Source organism: Gymnoscopelus microlampas, assembly GCF_963454915.1.
Source record: "Gymnoscopelus microlampas genome assembly, chromosome: 15".
Classification (NCBI taxonomy): Eukaryota; Metazoa; Chordata; class Actinopteri; order Myctophiformes; family Myctophidae; genus Gymnoscopelus; species Gymnoscopelus microlampas.
The window spans coordinates 6,139,055-6,157,004 of NC_139952.1; the positions used below are offsets into that span (position 1 = coordinate 6,139,055).

The window sequence follows — 17,950 nt, forward strand, 5'->3', positions numbered from 1 at the left end:
AGTAACTACGCAACTAAGCACATTTTACTTGTACTTGAGGTACTTTGAATTTAATTGAGTATATCCAACTTTCAATACTTTATCATTCTACTCCACTACATCTCAGTGAAAAATATTGTACTTTGTACTCAACTACAATTATTTGAAGACTTTAGTTACAAGATACTTCATAGATTTGGATTATCATTACAAAATGTAATGAACCACAATTGCAATTACAATTTAGGCATTTAGCAGACTTGCAGTAAGCAAGGACAACATAAGGTAAAACATCAAATGCATAGAAATAGTAATCTAGGATCATAGGTAAACCAAGAACCTACCATCAGTCTAAACAATATAATATAAAAAAAAGATCAACAATCAATACATTTTAGCCTTTGCATAAGCCTGCAAGGTCGTCAAGGCTAGGGCAAGTGCTATAGAGGTGGAGTCTGAAGAGGTGAATCTTCAGATTACGGCGGAAGAGTCTGCGGTTCTAACGGCAATGGGGAGTTTGTTCCTCGGTTTGGGAGCCAGAGGGGAGAAGAGTCTGCGACGTGTGGAGCGTTGTCCCGGATGTTTAAGGGATGGTTCTGACAGCTTCCCAGTGTTAGCTGAACCACTTACTGTAAGCCCTATATCTAGCTATTTGAAAATAGCCCATCTAAAAGCTCACCATGTGTCGCATTGTGAAGAATAGTGAGCTTGTAGATCTGCTATTTATGAGTTTGATACATTTTGAAAAATATGAGAACTTTTACTCACATATTGTAAGTATATTTGTATGCCAATTTTACGTGTAACAAAGTATTTCTATCGTGGTATTTACTTAAGTAAAATAAATCTGAGAACTTGATCTTCCACCATGTTATGTGGGGTGGGGGGTACTGGTGTATTTGAATTGTTTAATGACTTCTTCTGAATCATTGACAGATCAATCATTGACAGATCCACCACAGGTAGTATCACGCAGTGTATTTCCGATGGGTGATAACAGAACCATCAGATAGTGTTGATGAGCACGTGGAGCTCGCTCCACATCGATCAGCATTGTCCAACCAGGAGAGCAGGGTGTAATTATTATCTCCCTGGACTTCTGACTGCATCCATGATCAATCCAGCCTAGATATGGTGTGACGTGTTGCTGTGCGTAATGAGGCTGGAGACCAATGCACACATGGCCATGGAACAGACTATGGCAAAGCCAAATGTATAATCCACAATAAGACGGTGTTGCTTGCCAAAAAGAACAGACTAGCTATGCGTTGCATCATGACATGTGGTTAGCTTGTAGATCTGTGTTTCTTTAAAGGACAACCTCGCAAAATGGAGCATGAATTCAGCTGAGATTTAGCAGATAGCTTAAACAAATTATTATTTATTTTATTATTCTGCAGCATATTTTTTCTCTCTCCTCTCCTCTCCTCTCCTCTCCTCTCCTCTCCTCTCCTCTCCTCTCCTCTCCTCTCCTCTCCTCTTCATTCAGAGCAACAGTCCAGCAGCGCTGAGTCTTACTGTGGACAAACAAGCCGAGGTGCCTCATCCTCGAATTTAACTTTTGGATTAAAGTCTATTTCAGCGATGGGTTTCAGCACCATGGAGACGGAGCTGTTCTCCTCCACAGCACCCAGGGGTGCTGATCTGTCTGACCTGTACTCTGTGATCCCCTTCAATGTCACCTTCCTCCCGGACGAGGACCTGGGCTTCATGAGCAACAGGCAGAACTGCACGGAGCAACAACAGAGTAGTCCCGTCCGGAGCTCTGGGGGCATTATTATAGCCATCTGCATCACGGCTCTCTACTCCGTTATCTGCGTGGTGGGACTGCTACGGAGTGGTGAGGTGAGTTTATTAAAACCATGACTCAATGTTTCATTTACCTTTTTATTAAGTCTGTTTAACTTGGTATTGATGTCATACGTTTGCCACTGTTAAAGGAACAGTATGGTAACCTATTTTGCTTTCACTTTCATGAGTAGATTGCATACATTATGAATGCACAAACGTGTGTGTGTGTGTGTGTGTGTGTGTGTGTGTGTGTGTGTGTGTGTGTGTGTGTGTGTGTGTGTGCGTGTGCGTGTGCGTGTGTGTGTGATGTAATCTATTGCACAATATTCCCTCATGAATCATTCTCCCTCATGCTTAATGTATACACGTCGTTTATAATAATCTCTGCACTGAAATCATGTAAAAGTTTTATGTGAAACATTCACGGTTCATCAAACATATTATCCATCATTAACATTGACTCAGCTGCCTCAGGCAAAAACCTGCCATAATGTCACTTGCCGACAGGATCTGTTCTTGGCGAAGGACGCTGTCTTTGAGCTTATCCTCTTAAGTCTTGGAATTCAGTCGAGTGTCCTAGTTTTATCTGGACTGGATTAAATGTGAACATCATGGGAACAGTCCAACATCTGGAACTAGATGACTAGACTAGAAGAAATGACTGTAAGTCATACTAGCAGTGGTGCATTTCCAATTTTCAATACTTTTACTTCTACTCCACTACATCTCAGAGGCACATATTGTACTTTTACTCCACTACACTTATTTGAAAACGTTAGTTACTACAGCAGTTACTTTGTTGATATAAATGATTACATTATGAAACATACATTAACCACTGGAGCCCTATTTTATACCTAGGCTATTTTCAAACATTTTAAGACCTATACTTTTGGTAGGCCTACTTTAAGTTTTGATACCAATACTTGTTGTATTTTTAGTAGATTTTGAATTCCGGACTTTTACTTTTAACGGGGTACTTCTACTTTGCAGTATTGATGCTTTTACTTAAGTAAAACATTTGAGTATTTTTTTCCACCACTGCATACTAGTCTGGTTACATCATCAACCTGGTTCAAATTAATTTTGTGTCGTTTTGGTACAAAAAGTAAAGTGAATTGAACATAAAGTGAATTAATCTTAAACATGCCTTGTTTACAGCAGACATTTAGACAGCAGGAGGTATACACAGCTGAAGTAATGTTAGTTGTGGGTGTGACAGCATGAATTAACCCTTCCCGGCAACACACAACACAGCCACAAAATAATTGTTGATAGTTATTCTTGTTGTTGATAATAATTTGTATAGTGTTATAACCTACTTAAATGTCCATTGGCCTAATTCAGTCATGTTAAATGTGCTTCTGTATTCTCCTATTATCTCTCTCTCTAGGCAAGGTCAAACTAGCTACAGGCGTTTTGTTGCTATCTGTCGGCTCCTCGAGTTATGTCAATATTTCTAGTTAAGTAAGAGCTGTTTTGAGAACACTTCATCTCTGTCCCTCCGATACGATAACCATTCTTTCAGTGCCACTGAGTAATGATGAAGGGTCACCTTCATCATTATCATCTACCATCATCATCTGGGTGCCAACATTCTCCCCATTGACTGCGCTTTGCTGTTTAAAGCTCTAGACTCCACTACCAGCAAATCCACGTAAAATGGTGGGCGATGACCCGGTTTTCACCACCAGAAACGGATTCGGAGATATAGGCGTTTTAAAGAAGGAAATAGACAGGAAGCGGACGGAAGCCATGTTTTTGTTTCCGGTGATCTATCTGGCCCTTCCTTCTCAAGATCACAATGGGTACTCCCAGAGCTGCTCTAGCCCCGCCCGTGCGGAGAAAAACGAAAAAAACAAAAAGACTGAAATCACGGTTCAGACCGTGAATGGCACCAGAGCGCTACTATGTAAACACACGGTTCAGACCGTGATCGGCACCCGATGTGTTAAGTACACTTGAGTAAATGTACTTTACTCAAGTACGGTCTACGCAAGGAATGACACTCCGTGCAATGTATACTAAGTTGTGTGAGATCGGGTTGGGTTGTAGTTCTCCCTTGCATAACATCTCTCTGCTGCTCTTTAATTACTGTGTTCATTACTGTTTTAATTGCACATGGATCCCACAGATTATCACTTGTGTGTTCTCTGCCTGTAGCATGAATTAGTGGATGAGTTATGCACATGCACTGATGGACCTGTGGGGCGTTCAATATCAACAATTAGTTACGGGTGGATATATTCGTATGTGTGCATAGTTTATTAACAGTCTGTCAACAGTGAATATTTGAATACATATGTACATTTATAAGGTTAATTAGGTTATGGTAAGTATCTGGGGAGGTGCCTTCATGCATGTTCATTGGGCCAGCTGAGAAAATGCAGTTTTAAACATATCAGCTTGATATTAGGTTATTCCTGCTATGTACATGGAACTGAACCAGGGGGTGAGGGGTGGGGTATGTGTGTGTGTGTGTGTGTGTGTGTGTGGGGGGGGGGGGGGGGGGGGGGGAGGAGAAAGAGTGGGGGGGATTTGGAGACAGAGAGAGAACCCCTTTGATGTAACCTTCTAAGGATGTTAAACGGAGCCAATTTAAAGAGGTGGTGCCATGTTTTTGAACTTTTTCTGTTTTTTTTGTGTGTCTATGAGGTTGATAGAACTTCATTAAGCTCCCCGGAGGTGGTTTTATGGTGTTTTATGTCTTCTCTGACTATTTGGAGTTTCTTCCTGGAGGCTGAAATATTGAGGGTCAAACGTGCCAATAGAGAAACAGCCCTTTAGTGACATCACAGAGCCCCCAAAAAACATACCCTCCCCCTCATTATCATAACACAACAGGTGTGGGCATGAGGAGGAGGAGGGACTAGGACATGTGGGTGGTGCTAAGGTGGTGGAGGAGGTGCTAAGGTGAGAACCAGGCATACTTAATGAACTGGAGGCGTGTCCACATAAAAACATTTTTTTTAACAATTTCTGTACACTTCTTTTTTTTGAAAAAAAATCCTTACATAATAATAATACCTTATGATCAGGTTTTAGGGTTGAAAAATATCATGGCACTCCATCTTTAACAAAGGACTCACAGAAAAGCAGAAAAAAGCTGCTTGGCAAACATGGAGTGAGAATGGAGGATATCAAATGGACAGGTGTGTTAAAATGCTGCTGAAAAAACATTGATACACTGAGAGAGAATAATGTCACACACTCCATGGAGAAGAACACATTCACAACACCATCCAAACTGTGTTTGGATGGTTTTACACCCAGTGCCAATTGTCTATGTAATCCTGGGCACTACCTTCCCTCTGCTAACCTAGGGAGGCGAGCTCATGCCTCCTTCAATGCATGAGAGCCAACTGACCTTCTTATCGCCTGAGAGGGGAGAGTTTCCCTGGTTGGACGTAGCGCGTGGAAGGAACACGTTATTCCAACCAGTTCCTTTCACCTCCATGAGTTTATACCTGCTTTTGAAAAATCATGGAATATCTTCCATGATCGATGTCTGCACGGAGATCGGCTCATTACACACACGCGGGAAAAAAATGTTTGCAGACCATTGTACAGCTGTGGCCTGTTGAATGTGCCTTGTTTTGGCCGTAAAGCAAGAGGAAAGGAGATATAGGCATTTTTCCACGGGAAATAAACAGGAAGTAAACAAGCCGTAAACAACTTCCGGGTCAATTCCGGGTCTGACGTCATCTGGCAGTGAAAGCATCATTCATAAGGTAGCCAACACCACCATCTGGTGGAAAACCACTGAAAACGCCAAACTCGTCCGTGGCACTGTGGACCAAGTACCATCGGACCAATTAGCTCGTCCATGGCAGTCAAAGAATTAATAAATAAATACAATACAATACAGTCAACAGCTGACTTCAAATCTATGCTTACAAGTAACAAGTAATGACAACCTTCATAGAAGTGGAGTCACCGTAAGACATTTGTCTTGGAAATGTGGAATATAACGTATATATATATATATATATATATATATATATATATATATATATATATATATATATATACATATACTCAAAGTGCTGTGCTCCAGTAAATCTACTTTGTTACTGTCCAACACTGTCGAAGAGGACGAGAGAGAGGGAGAATATTTCACCGTCACAATATATCAACATGATCTGATCGTTGTCAGTGCAATATCCTCGGGCAGAATAAAGCAAATCATGTAGTGTGCATTCTAGTGGTGTGTGTATCCAGTAGGATGTGTGTGGGTGTGTCTCTGAGCTGTGTAGTAGTTTGATGTTGTTTAACAATGACTCAGGCATCATCTTTACATGTTCAGTAAGAATGAATCATATAAATCCTCTTTACATGTTCAGTAAGAAGCAAACACAGACAGTTGTTCATATCTTTCCACTCAAACAGAGAGCGTCTCCTTTCAAACCCCAATGGTTCTAATCAGCCCCCCGCCCACAGGAGTGGCCCAATTCTCTCACAACTTGCTACAAAAATCCCTCATGAAAAACTATATAATCTCCTACCTTTCATTTTCAACCTTCACATGTGTCTCCTTCTCTAATAATCAAAAAGTGCTATATATTTCATCTCGCAATTTACTTCCGGATGCTTCGTTTTGCACTTTTTTTGCCACATCGGTCACGGGAAAGAAATAAGCGCTGCCGTGGTCTATGGAAACGAGCCCAAAAGTGCACCCAAATAAGCCCAAAATCGCTTATACAAACAGTCAGACCTGGCAACGCAGCCTACGCCAATCATGCGTGAGAGATCTACAAGCTATGGGGCAGAGACGCCACCGTATCATAGCAACAACTACAGCGCTCACTCTCATTGGTCGTGTCACGCTAAGAGCAGTCTCCAGACAATGGCATCGCAGACAGCTTGCTGTTACTGCTGTAGCCATCACAGTTAGCCCCAGCGACGACGGACAGGGCGCTGTGATAGCTGCCATGTCGCTAACGCTAACGTGGTTGTCATGCCTGCAGCGGCTGTGCAATCACTTTGTCAACAATGCACGCTCGTGTGGTGAATGTCAATATTGCTGCTCAGTTAGTCCATTGTAGATGGTGTATGTTTGTGTGTGTCTTCTGGAGAACTATGTAGCTCCACAGCAACTACAGTAACTAACGTAATGGCAGGACCGCCCCGTGCAACGCATGTTAGGCTGCATTATGGTCATGTAGTAATTTCAGATAATTTCGCTCCGATTACAGCAGTGCTTATCAACCCTTTCACGCCGCCCCCCCCCCCCCCCCCCCCCCCCCCAATAAACGTACTTGATCTGGGGACCCCCCCATTCTGTTCCGTTCCACAAGTACATATTGTGACAATAGCCGATCTACAAGCTCAAAACGCCTCACGTTGAGAGGCCTTTGTAAGCTTGTAGATCGGCTATTTTCTACATGACTGCCTCTTTCTTACATTCTTTGACAATGTGGCCCATGTTTTCATAGTATAGTTTGTTGACTACTTTTGTTGCAGAAATGCTCATTTCCTTTACTTTCCTTTTTTTATTGTCTCCGCCAGGCCGAAAGGCATGGCGCAAGACTATGTTTCACCCCCTGTCCGTCCGTCTGTGATAGCTAATCTCTCACATCGTTGACTTGATCGCAGCAAAATAACAGCCCGATGAGTCAGTGAGAGCTGGATAAACGAGGTAAAATGTGTCAAAAGGAGTCTGTACGGCTGTCGATAAATGAACACATGACGTCGGTGGGAGAGGAGATATTGTGTCTTTTGGACAAACAGCAGCGTCGTGCTGATGTTTGTTGTATGAAGCAGCTTAATGTCAGAGTGTTTGTGTTGGAGCGCCTCAGTGCGGCTGCAGAGTTCATGTGCAACCTCTTCCAGAGAGAGACAGAGACACTAGAAACTCTGCTGGGGAAAAAAAACACTGCTGGGCATTGACTTTCATATGGATATTGATCTACACACTGCAGGTATATCTGCTACACACACAACATCAAACTACACACTGCAGGTATGATGCAGCGTTTGCATTACAGCCAGCATGCCAGCGTAGTTCCCATATGGTTTCAAGGTGGGCTAAACCATATGGACCCTATGTCAGCGGCATCCACTTCAGTCCCAACTGCGATACCCATGCAGGCTATAAGTAGCTTCTACCTGGCCCTTAGGTGGGCCCCAACTACCCATGTTTATGTGGGACCAAGGCGGGTCCTACCTGGGTTTGCCCATGCAGGCTTTAACTGGGTTCTACCTGGGCCCTAGGTGTACCCTAACCAACCACAGTGCAGTGCCCATCGCTCCAATTGTTGTGACGTCAGGGCTCTCAATACTGCACATTGGTGGAGGAGGAGGGGCCGCAGGGCGACCGCACACATCGCTGAACCAATGGTAGCCCACGGATGTTTCCTCTGGGGATTTACAATCTGCCCCTCTATGCCACATATCATCCGCACTACAGGGTCTTCACTGACCGAGCCACGGCCCCACTGACCCTCATGACGCTACGCCACTTATATGAGTTGCCAAGTGGCCGCGGGCGCTACGTGGGCGTGGCCGCGGGCTAGACGCGAGCCCCCGCGTAGCGGGGGCGAGCTTCTAGTTGTTACAAATACATATTGTTACAAATACAGTATGGATGTTCTAAATCATTTGGTGACTCACCGGATTCATGTTGGTACAGCGGATTGGGCTCAAAACATTACAGGCCGTTGCCAGTAGACATTCTGTGTCTGTGCGTATTCTAGGGAATATGTCAGTGTATGTAGCCTTACATGTTTATTACCAATGAAAACATTGGCAGGAACACTGTATTGTTGTGAATTATGAGGAACCGACATGTTGAAGAGAGACGAAATAAGGAATAAAGTAAAACACCAAGGCACCAAGGTTTTAAAAAGTCTGTATATTTTTGGTTTAGCCAAACCAGTATCAGCAGCAACGGCCATCAGATTGTTGCGTTTAAGCAACGTTTGTCTCTCTACTGTTAAATGACATACGCAGTTTCCTCATAATCCTAGTTAGTTTAGCATAGAATCACATCTGATGAGCTTCCAACCACATTGCATTAGTAGCAGACTGAATGACAAACCAGCTGAGATTGACAGATTAGATTATAATCCATTCCGCTTCATTTCAGGGGAACATTCACTTGCTCTCTTGGTCGCTAAGAAAATGATCAAGATTTAGCACAGTAAGCGGCCAGTGTATTCCAACATCTGTTTAAGAATAAAAGTCACAGCATAGGAGGCTTTTAGCATGAGCTCTCAACACTGGGCAGCGTTGAAGAGCTTATTCCCTCTGAGGGTTCCATCGCTGGGCATTCGTGGGCACATATTATCTGTGCTACCAGATAAATGTCAGAAAGAAGAAGGTTGGACAACTGTGACAGCCTGAAGCAGGGCATACTGCAGCCGGCATACAAAAAGAGGAGGCCGATTAAACCATCACATCCCGTGATTCTCCTCACGCTTGACGCGCCATAACATGACATCCAGAAATAAAAGCAGATTTCATGGATCATTGTGACTTCTACAAGCCTTTATACAAAAAAAGACTCTCCTTTGTGAATTAATGATGTTCACTGAACCTTGAACTGCTGTGTGAACTCGCGGCTGGCTAATGAAGTGCATGTGGTGCAGCGTGAGCGTGTAGGAGAGAGCTGCTTCTTCACAGCCTTGTGTGATTTATGCATAAACATCTGTCAGCCTCCCTCACTAGGAATTAGACCATCGTGTCTCGTCGCAGCAGGATTGAGCCGTGCACCTGCTGAGGTCGGCCGCATGCTTTGCATCAGTGGCAGCAACCTGCAACTCTCTGCCCAGAGCAAATCCCTGCAAATCCCTGTATTACCATGAACAAGAGACCCCTGCAGCAAGTTTGATGTCATGCCACTAAAAGTTGTCCTGGTGTCACCTAACCATGCTGTGCATGTTGACTGTAACCCCTGATTTATGTTTAGTTGCATGTCTTGCACCGAAAATAGCGGATCTATACAGTAGTATAAACTCACAGTGAGCTTGTAGACATAGAAACCAGCAGGCAAAATTCTAGGGTGGTGTTGTAGTCTACACAGTGGCACAGCTACAGCTACTCAATTTAATAATTTGTGTGTTAGATGTACGTGTGTCAGTGTGCATTGACAATACTGTTGAATACTGTCTATGCTTGCACATGGGCACACCCCATGGCTCTGAGCACACCTCAATCTAACTCAACCATTATCAATTTGATTAGATTAGATGCAGCCATATGTTGCTTATTAGCTAGCCTCGATCTCCAGGCTTTTATTTTTTTGTTTTGCTTAAAAAAAAAGCCTGGACCAGCGCTTCGGTGTACCCGATATTATAGGAAATGTTTCATTTCCCCAACCAACCAGAGTGCAGTGGGCGTCGCTCGTAATGTTGTGCTGACGGGGGCTGATGGACAGATCGGTGAACCAATTGGATCTCACGCATTCTCTCGCCGGAGATGTTGAACCCGCCCCTCTAGGCACGAAAGCAGGAGGGCTAGTGCAGCCTACTTATTATAAAATCAGCCAAGTGTCATACCCCTTTAATATCTCAAGCCTAAGCAAGTCTAAAAATCTCTCACCTACACAAAAATCCTGTCTGCTGATACTTACCAAGCATTTTACTATTTGATGTGTATTCTTCAGGAGATCAGCTCTGTGTCCACTCGAGCCCTTATAGGCAGTTCGGGAGGCATCGGGGTGGCACATACAGTAGTATCATGCACAGTGGGATATTGAGGTGGCACAGATAGTGCACGGTGGGATATTGGTTGCGTCATGCCAGCTCAGATTATAGAGGAGGGGAAATGACTTCCTTTGAATCGCAGTGGAATCATGAACGTGATCGGCACAACAAATGTAATCCTCTCCCCTGACAGTTGACAAGGCCAATGGGCTGAATCAAAGGATTGGAACAGATTGAAGAACAAATCCCCATCAAGGGCAGTATTACAGTACAGTACTACTACTAGTACAGTACTACAGAGATCAGTCTACTACAGTAGGCCTACTGTCCTAGAACACACAGCCGTTGCTGGCGTCCGCTTGCTAAGGTGAACTACAAAACGTTGAAATCCATTGATGCCCTTCAGATCCGTCTAATGATGCTGTTATATCATATTTCTTTCCTTTCCCCGAGTGTCATTTTTCACGTATTATCACACAGATCACAGTATAATATTTCATGCATTATCACATAGATCACAGTATAATATTTCATGTATTCTCACATAGATCACAGTATAATATTTCATGTATTCTCACAGATGTCACAGTGTTACACCAGCACTGTATTTTAACCCTTTAAGACCGGGAACGCATCTGTGTCATTTTAAGATTTCTTTGGCTATATAAAAATAAACCGATATACAACAAAAAAAACAGATCTACAAGCTCATAGCGCGGCACCGAGTGCCGCGCTACGAGCTTGTAGATCTGCTATTTTTTTTTTTATTGTGAAAATGTGTGCAAATCTTTAGGTTGAAAATATATATATACTTTTTTAAAGCGAAAGTTTTTAACTCAGATCTTTTTACAAATTCACTCATTTTTTTTTTTACAATTGTCTTGTAAATCCTAACATTTTTTATAATTTGTTTTACTCATTATTATTATCAATGGTTTTCAAACTTTTTGTGTCAAGGACCCCCAAAATAATATGTATTTGTCCGCGGACCCCCTCCCATCAAAAAATATTTTGTTCCAGGGACACGATTTTTCTAAAAATAGCAGATCTACAAGCTCATAGCGCGGCACTCGGTGCAGCGCTACGAGCTTGTATATCTGCTATTTTTGAATAGCCCAAAGAAATCTTAAAATGACACACATGCGTTCCTTTCTCGGCCTTAAAGGGTTAAGTCAAAGACAGTTCTTACTGAACGTTGAATAAAAGCTCGTTAGTCACATGACAGAATGAGGGCAATGAGCTGGGGAGTGGAAAAAACATAAAAGGCAAATAATTACTCATGCTGTTCCCACAGTTTGAAGATGTAAAAATGTTCTTCCCTATACTCACTTTTGTTTGTTTGTTTGTTTATTTTATTTTATGCTATGTTATTTTATTTTATTTTTCCAAATGTTGTGTCTATCATGCAGTGTTAACATTGACTAGGGACAACTGCTAATCAATGGACTCACACACACATTGGTGAAACATTTGAGGAAACATTTAATAGACTCTTTGATAAACCAAATTTCTAAACTATCCAGGTAAAAAGGCTTTAGAAAATGTGTATATGAATGTTTCAGAAACATAACGTATGGCATTAAAGGGATATTTCACTTTAAAAAAAAACATGCGGGTCATTTTATCATCTACTCAGGCTTTTGCGAAGTTGCTCGATTCAGTATTTAGATATTTGATATTCATTTTATCAAACACGCCCCCTTCCTATACAAACCCATTGTATCTTCAGACTCTATTATAACCATGATAGATTCATCATAAACACCCATCATTGGTTCTGGTGACTCATATCGCTCTCTTAATACGTTAGGGGCCGTGTTTTTTCGATTACTTTTTTCATGTATTTTATTTAATGTTTTTATTGTATTAAAAATCTTCATTTTCCAAATCGTATCAAGAGGGCAGTATGAGTCACGGGGTGTTCTTGATGAATCTATCATGGTTAAAATGGAGTTTGAAGTTACAATGGGTATGGGGCGTGTCTGATAAAATGAATATCAAATATCGAACTACTGAATCAAGCAACTTAAAAACTGTCTGGGGTGTTCACAAAAGCCTGAGTAGACGATTAAATTACCCAATTATTTTTGGAAAGTGAAATAATATTAAACCTTTTAGGGCTGCTGTGAATTATTAAATAATGATGATATAAACGTTATTTATAGAGCACCTTTCAGACACGAATGCTGTTCAAACAGCTTTACATTACAATTAAAACAAAGGTCAAAAATAAAAACATAGCAGTACAAGTAAGGCTCTAGTAAAGAGTGAAATTGAAACGCTAAACATGAGAAAGGATACAATCAGTTAAAAGGAGATCAAATAAATGCAAGGTCATAAAAGTGTGTTTTTAATCTGTCTCCTAAAACCATCAACCGGCGTTGCCCATCTAATATGCAGAGGAAGTACTCCTAAGTAAATCCTTAGTGCAGCGCTACTGAATATTCCAATCCCTGACCATGGCATTGCTTTAATTTGGATTCTTTACTGCATACTTAATCAGATAGTTTGATTGTCTGTATGAAATAGAACTACCTTTTATCTCTGCTAAAATATTCATGAGTGCTCTGTTCTCCTGTGCTCTGTTCTGCTTGCAAATCATCAGAGGCATCGCTGGAAATTCTCAATTAATTTGGAAAATTATGAATTCTTGCCACGGCAAAAAGACCCCAAAAATATACCACAGAGAAAAAGCCATGAGTGTTTAACTCTTAAGATCCTCTCTCTAAGTGAGGTCATATGCACACACGTACCTTCATATACAGAACTTTATACAGGTATATAGTGACACATTAACCATTAAACCCTAGTGACTGTGGTCCCCCAGGCCACTAGATCCACTAGCTGACTAGCATGTCCCTCTACGACAATTAGAGTGCATATGGTTCAAGAGCAAACCTGAATAAATGAGTGGAGAAACATAACAAATCTGTACAGGCATGATGCAATTAAGCAATTAACATGCTCTGTGGCATAATTATATAAACTAGACCATACCCGGTCGGCGCAGCGCATCCGTGGGGGGATATGCGCACATGATCTGGCAACCCGGGAAGCCCCGTAACCATGGCGACAGTGTTTGACACAAAAACGCTAATAAGAAGCTGAGATTTGATGAAATTGAAAAACGGGCTTCACAGTTGCGTTCAGATGGTAATGGTCAATGGCTGTGTGCAAAATCAGAGCAATTGGTCCAGCCAGTGAGGAGAACCGGGTATCTTCACTCACGTACCACTACAGAGGTTACTAGAATTATAGTATGATGCTGAGCAGGCCCAGTTGACTGTGATTTAGATCAAGATAGCAAGATGAAAATATCTGAGGCAAGAAGAAAAGATGTACATGAAAGAGGGTTCATTATTGGGTCATGGATGGCAGGGGCTTCAGTCACAAAGATCAAAGATGACTGTTCAACTGGTTGCTCTTTCAAAAGGAATAGGAGTGTGACTAAAGTGACATCTGCATGTCCATCTATGGGAAAGATAGGTACGCACACGCACACGCGCGCGCACACACACACACACACACACACACACACACACACACACACACACACACACACACACACACACACACACAGATAACTGTTGTGAATTCATTGATAGATTATATATTCACACGTTGATAGACTGTACGTATATAAGGTAAACCAAGTCCCAGCACTATTAATTCATATAGCTCTGGAGTTATTCAGATCAATAGAAGGCAAACTGTGCATGCATGCTGTCTTGCACATACAGTAGAATATCAAATCAAGTCATGTGAGAATACTTTCCTTTTAGGAGGCTTACTGCTGTGAAGTAGCATACATACTGTATATGAACATACACTACTGTACAGTAAGCATCCCTGTTGAGAATCACTGAGCCTGATGTCAATATTCATATCTGAAAAAAAAATAACTACTGCAAAGCACCGAGAGACTTACAGTAAAGAAAGTAAAGCGACACACCATTTTGAAATGTATTAAAGTCAAGAACACACACACACACACACACACACACACACACACACACACACACACACACACACACACACACACACACACACACACACACACACACACACACACACACACACACACACACACAGAGACATCAACTGGGGGAAACACAATTTAAAAGTAGGTCTATAGTTCAACACAAATAGATGGGTCTTCCCTGCGAGTATGATGCTTGATTAGAAAGCAACAAGCCAGTTGTATCATAATCGTTATCTCAAATCACTCATTTAGAACTAACTAGAGCTAAGCCATGGAGAATTAGCATTACATGGTGTGTGTTCTGCATATCTCTAACATGAGGCAGTTAGTTCTCATCCGATAAAAAAACACACCACACTGCAAGCATCATTTACAAATCCCCGTTCCCACCACACACTGTTCTATATCATCACTGTCGACCAGAAACCTTGCGTCTCCATATCTCATATTTTTTTTGTTTTTTCATGAATGAAATCCCTTATTTTATCATCTGACGTATGTACAGTGTCATGCAAAAGTAGCAGATCTTCAAGCTCACAACTTGTTGCAATATGACGAGATGTGAGCTTGGAGATATGCTAACTTAGCGTTTTTTGAAAACATGGGCCTTATACATTACTAGATTTTCATGGCCACTGCGTGGCCTTCAAATCATGTCCAACATTGCGCTGATCAGAGCAATGGTCACCAAGTTATGGCCATTTGAAATGTTAGACAGTGCCACATATGTGTGCAATAGGCTCTATGCACAGCAGCCATTTTGGAGAAAAATTGGGTCTCTTCTGACTTCCTTCACAGGTGTTACCAATGATACTAATGAAGTTCCATTCTGGTCAAACAGAGTCAGGGTGCTGATATTGTGCATGTTGGCTCACTAGAAATACTAGTGGGTCTCAAAGTGTGGTCCAGGGACCCTCATGGTTCCTTAAGAGGGTGTAACTCTGAGAGTGTACACATGTACACATTTGTACACTCTCAGAGTTATGGGGGTCCTAGAAATTAAAAGGTCTGAGAACCACTGTGCTACACTAAATGGAACAGAACCTTCATTAGTGTCATTGGTAACACCTGTGAAGGAAGCAAGGAAGGGGCCCAATTTCTGTCCAATATGGCTGCTGCGCATAGAGCCTATTTAGGACCCTGACGTGGCCCCTGTGTGGTTTGGTTGAGATTGGAGCAATAGTGCCTGTGGCCTCCGATTGCCGTAACGTGGCCCCTGGGGGCCACACGTTTGGTGCGAATTGGCCTCAAAAGTCAGCTGCATGTTGCGTTTGTAGCGTCCACCGTCCGCCGACCCACCGTCGACCCACCCTCTAGGCAATTTTAATATAAGATAATGGTACGTCCAAAATGACCAGGTTGAAAGCAGGGACGTCACAGGCTCTCAGAAGGTGGGGGGGATGGACTTTCAGTGGACTATACCCCTTATTTTACACTTTGGCTATTAAAAAATAGCAGATATACAAGGTCATAGCGCGGCACCGAGTGCCAAGCTATGAGCTTGTAGATCTGCTATTTTTGAAAAATCGTGAAAAACATTTGTAACTGTCAAATGTAAACACATTTTGTATTTGCAAAATTTTGCAATTCTTTTTTTCGTGTTTTGGTTACTTTATTTCGGTTTTAGGGTTAGGGTTAGGGTTACATTATTTAATTCTTATTTTTGCCTGATTTTACCGATTTATTATCAAAAAAATATATATATATTGTTTTTATATTTTTTATTTTTTCAAAAAGTGGGGGGTATGAAATCACGGATCTATGTGAGTGAGGGTGTCGCGTCGTACGCACAGTGAATGGCCGTGACGCCCCTGGTTGAAAGTGATTTAGTGTGTCTGTGGCTTTTATAAATATTGAACCAATGACAAGTATTAACAAGAACTTTTGACTAAACAATAACTACACTGGATCCATTGGATCCACAATTTATATATTTTTTCCATTTCCTGAAAAGTAACTATTTGTGAGATACAAGGTTTCCACCCAACAGTGACGACATGCAGCTGCTCTCCTCACTGCTGATCCCAAAACTAATGTCCCCTTTGCTCTGTGACCCTGAGCAGATACACCAAGATGAAGACGGCCACAAACATCTACATCTTCAACCTGGCTCTGGCCGACGCCTTGGCCACCAGCACGCTTCCCTTCCAGAGCTTCAAATATCTCATGAACACGTGGGGCCTTCGGCGAGGTGCTGTGCAAAGTGGTCATCGCTATAGATTACTACAACATGTTCACCAGCATCTTCACACTCACCGTGATGAGTGTGGACCGCTACGTCGCCGTGTGTCACCCCGTCAGAGCTCTGGAGTTCAGAACGCCCGCCAGAGCCAAGCTGATCAACGTCCTCGTCTGGGTGCTGTCCTCGGCCATCGGGGTGCCCATCATGGTCATGGCGGTGACCAAAGTATTAGACAGTGGTGGGATAATAAAATGTTTGCAGTTTCTTAGTGGTGGGAGGAACCCTGTTAAAGGAAACTTAAAGGGGAATTTCGCCCGACGGTTTTCATACCTTTTCTATGATGTTATGATTTCCTATGACAGTAGGAAAGTAGTACAGTAGAAAAATGTCTTAACTCCATCCCTGGTCCGCCGCAACTACCAGAAGTCTCGCTAGACGAGATTTTGTGAAATCTCATCTAGTGAGACTTCCGGTGGGGCGCATTCAAGACAATCACGTTGCATAGTGTTCTGTCTCTATGAACATCGATCGCACGATCTACAGTCAGAGGTGACACAGATCTCTACCACAGAGTTCTGAGAGTGACACACATCTCTACCACAGAGTTCTGAGAGGGCCTTGACAAGTCCAAGAGGGAGTCACGCCTCTTGTTCTCCAGAAAACGTTAAACATTCAAAGGAACGGCTAAACACATCTGTGATGCAAAATGACAGGGACAGAGAAAGAGGGGAGCACAGGACACTCAGTGTTGCCATGTCCTCTGATTATAAGCAAATGTGCCTTACTTTTCACCAGTGTTGCCATGTCCGAAAATTATAAGCGACTTCCAAACAATACTCTCGCTCACACTGTGAGGTGGCTGTAAGTTGGATCTGCGATGCGAAGTGTACGACGCGTCACGCTAGAAGTTCGGGCCGTGCAGCTGCCCGAACTTCTGGTTTAAACAAAGCAAAGAATTACCTAAATGTTCATATTTTTTGTAACAAAAAGTACAATATTGGTCAGTGTCAGACAATTGCTTCATGAGAAAATGGTCATTGATTCTGCTCATCACATAGAAAAACAATACAGTTCTTGTTGCAGGCGGGCGTGTGCGTGAGACAAGCACCATTTCATGGCGTCGTACCGGTTTGTCGATCCATCTGTCAGATTGCCCGCTCGCCCCTCATTGAAAATGAATTGCAAAGCACTCACTTTCAGTGTGAAAATCCCTTAAACAAGACTAGTTTTTCTTGCTAGGTCATGGATAATTTAAAGTGAAATGAATTGAAAGAAAACACAAAGACATTGTCAAACAATAGCCTTACTGCTTCAAAGTCCTCCGGAACAGTATCCCTTAACTCTAAACCATGGTATCAAAGAGACATGCAT

General features: G+C 42.3%; 1 pseudogene across 1 annotated transcript; it reads left to right on the forward strand.

Annotated features, from left to right (window-relative positions):
* Positions 1-1,563: 1,563 nt before the first annotated feature.
* Positions 1,564-17,190, forward strand: LOC311061601 (delta-type opioid receptor-like; annotated as a pseudogene). The gene is made up of 3 exons: positions 1,564-1,824; positions 16,461-16,817; positions 17,123-17,190. The product of its transcript is annotated as a delta-type opioid receptor-like (transcript).
* The last annotated feature ends 760 nt before the right edge of the window (positions 17,191-17,950 follow it).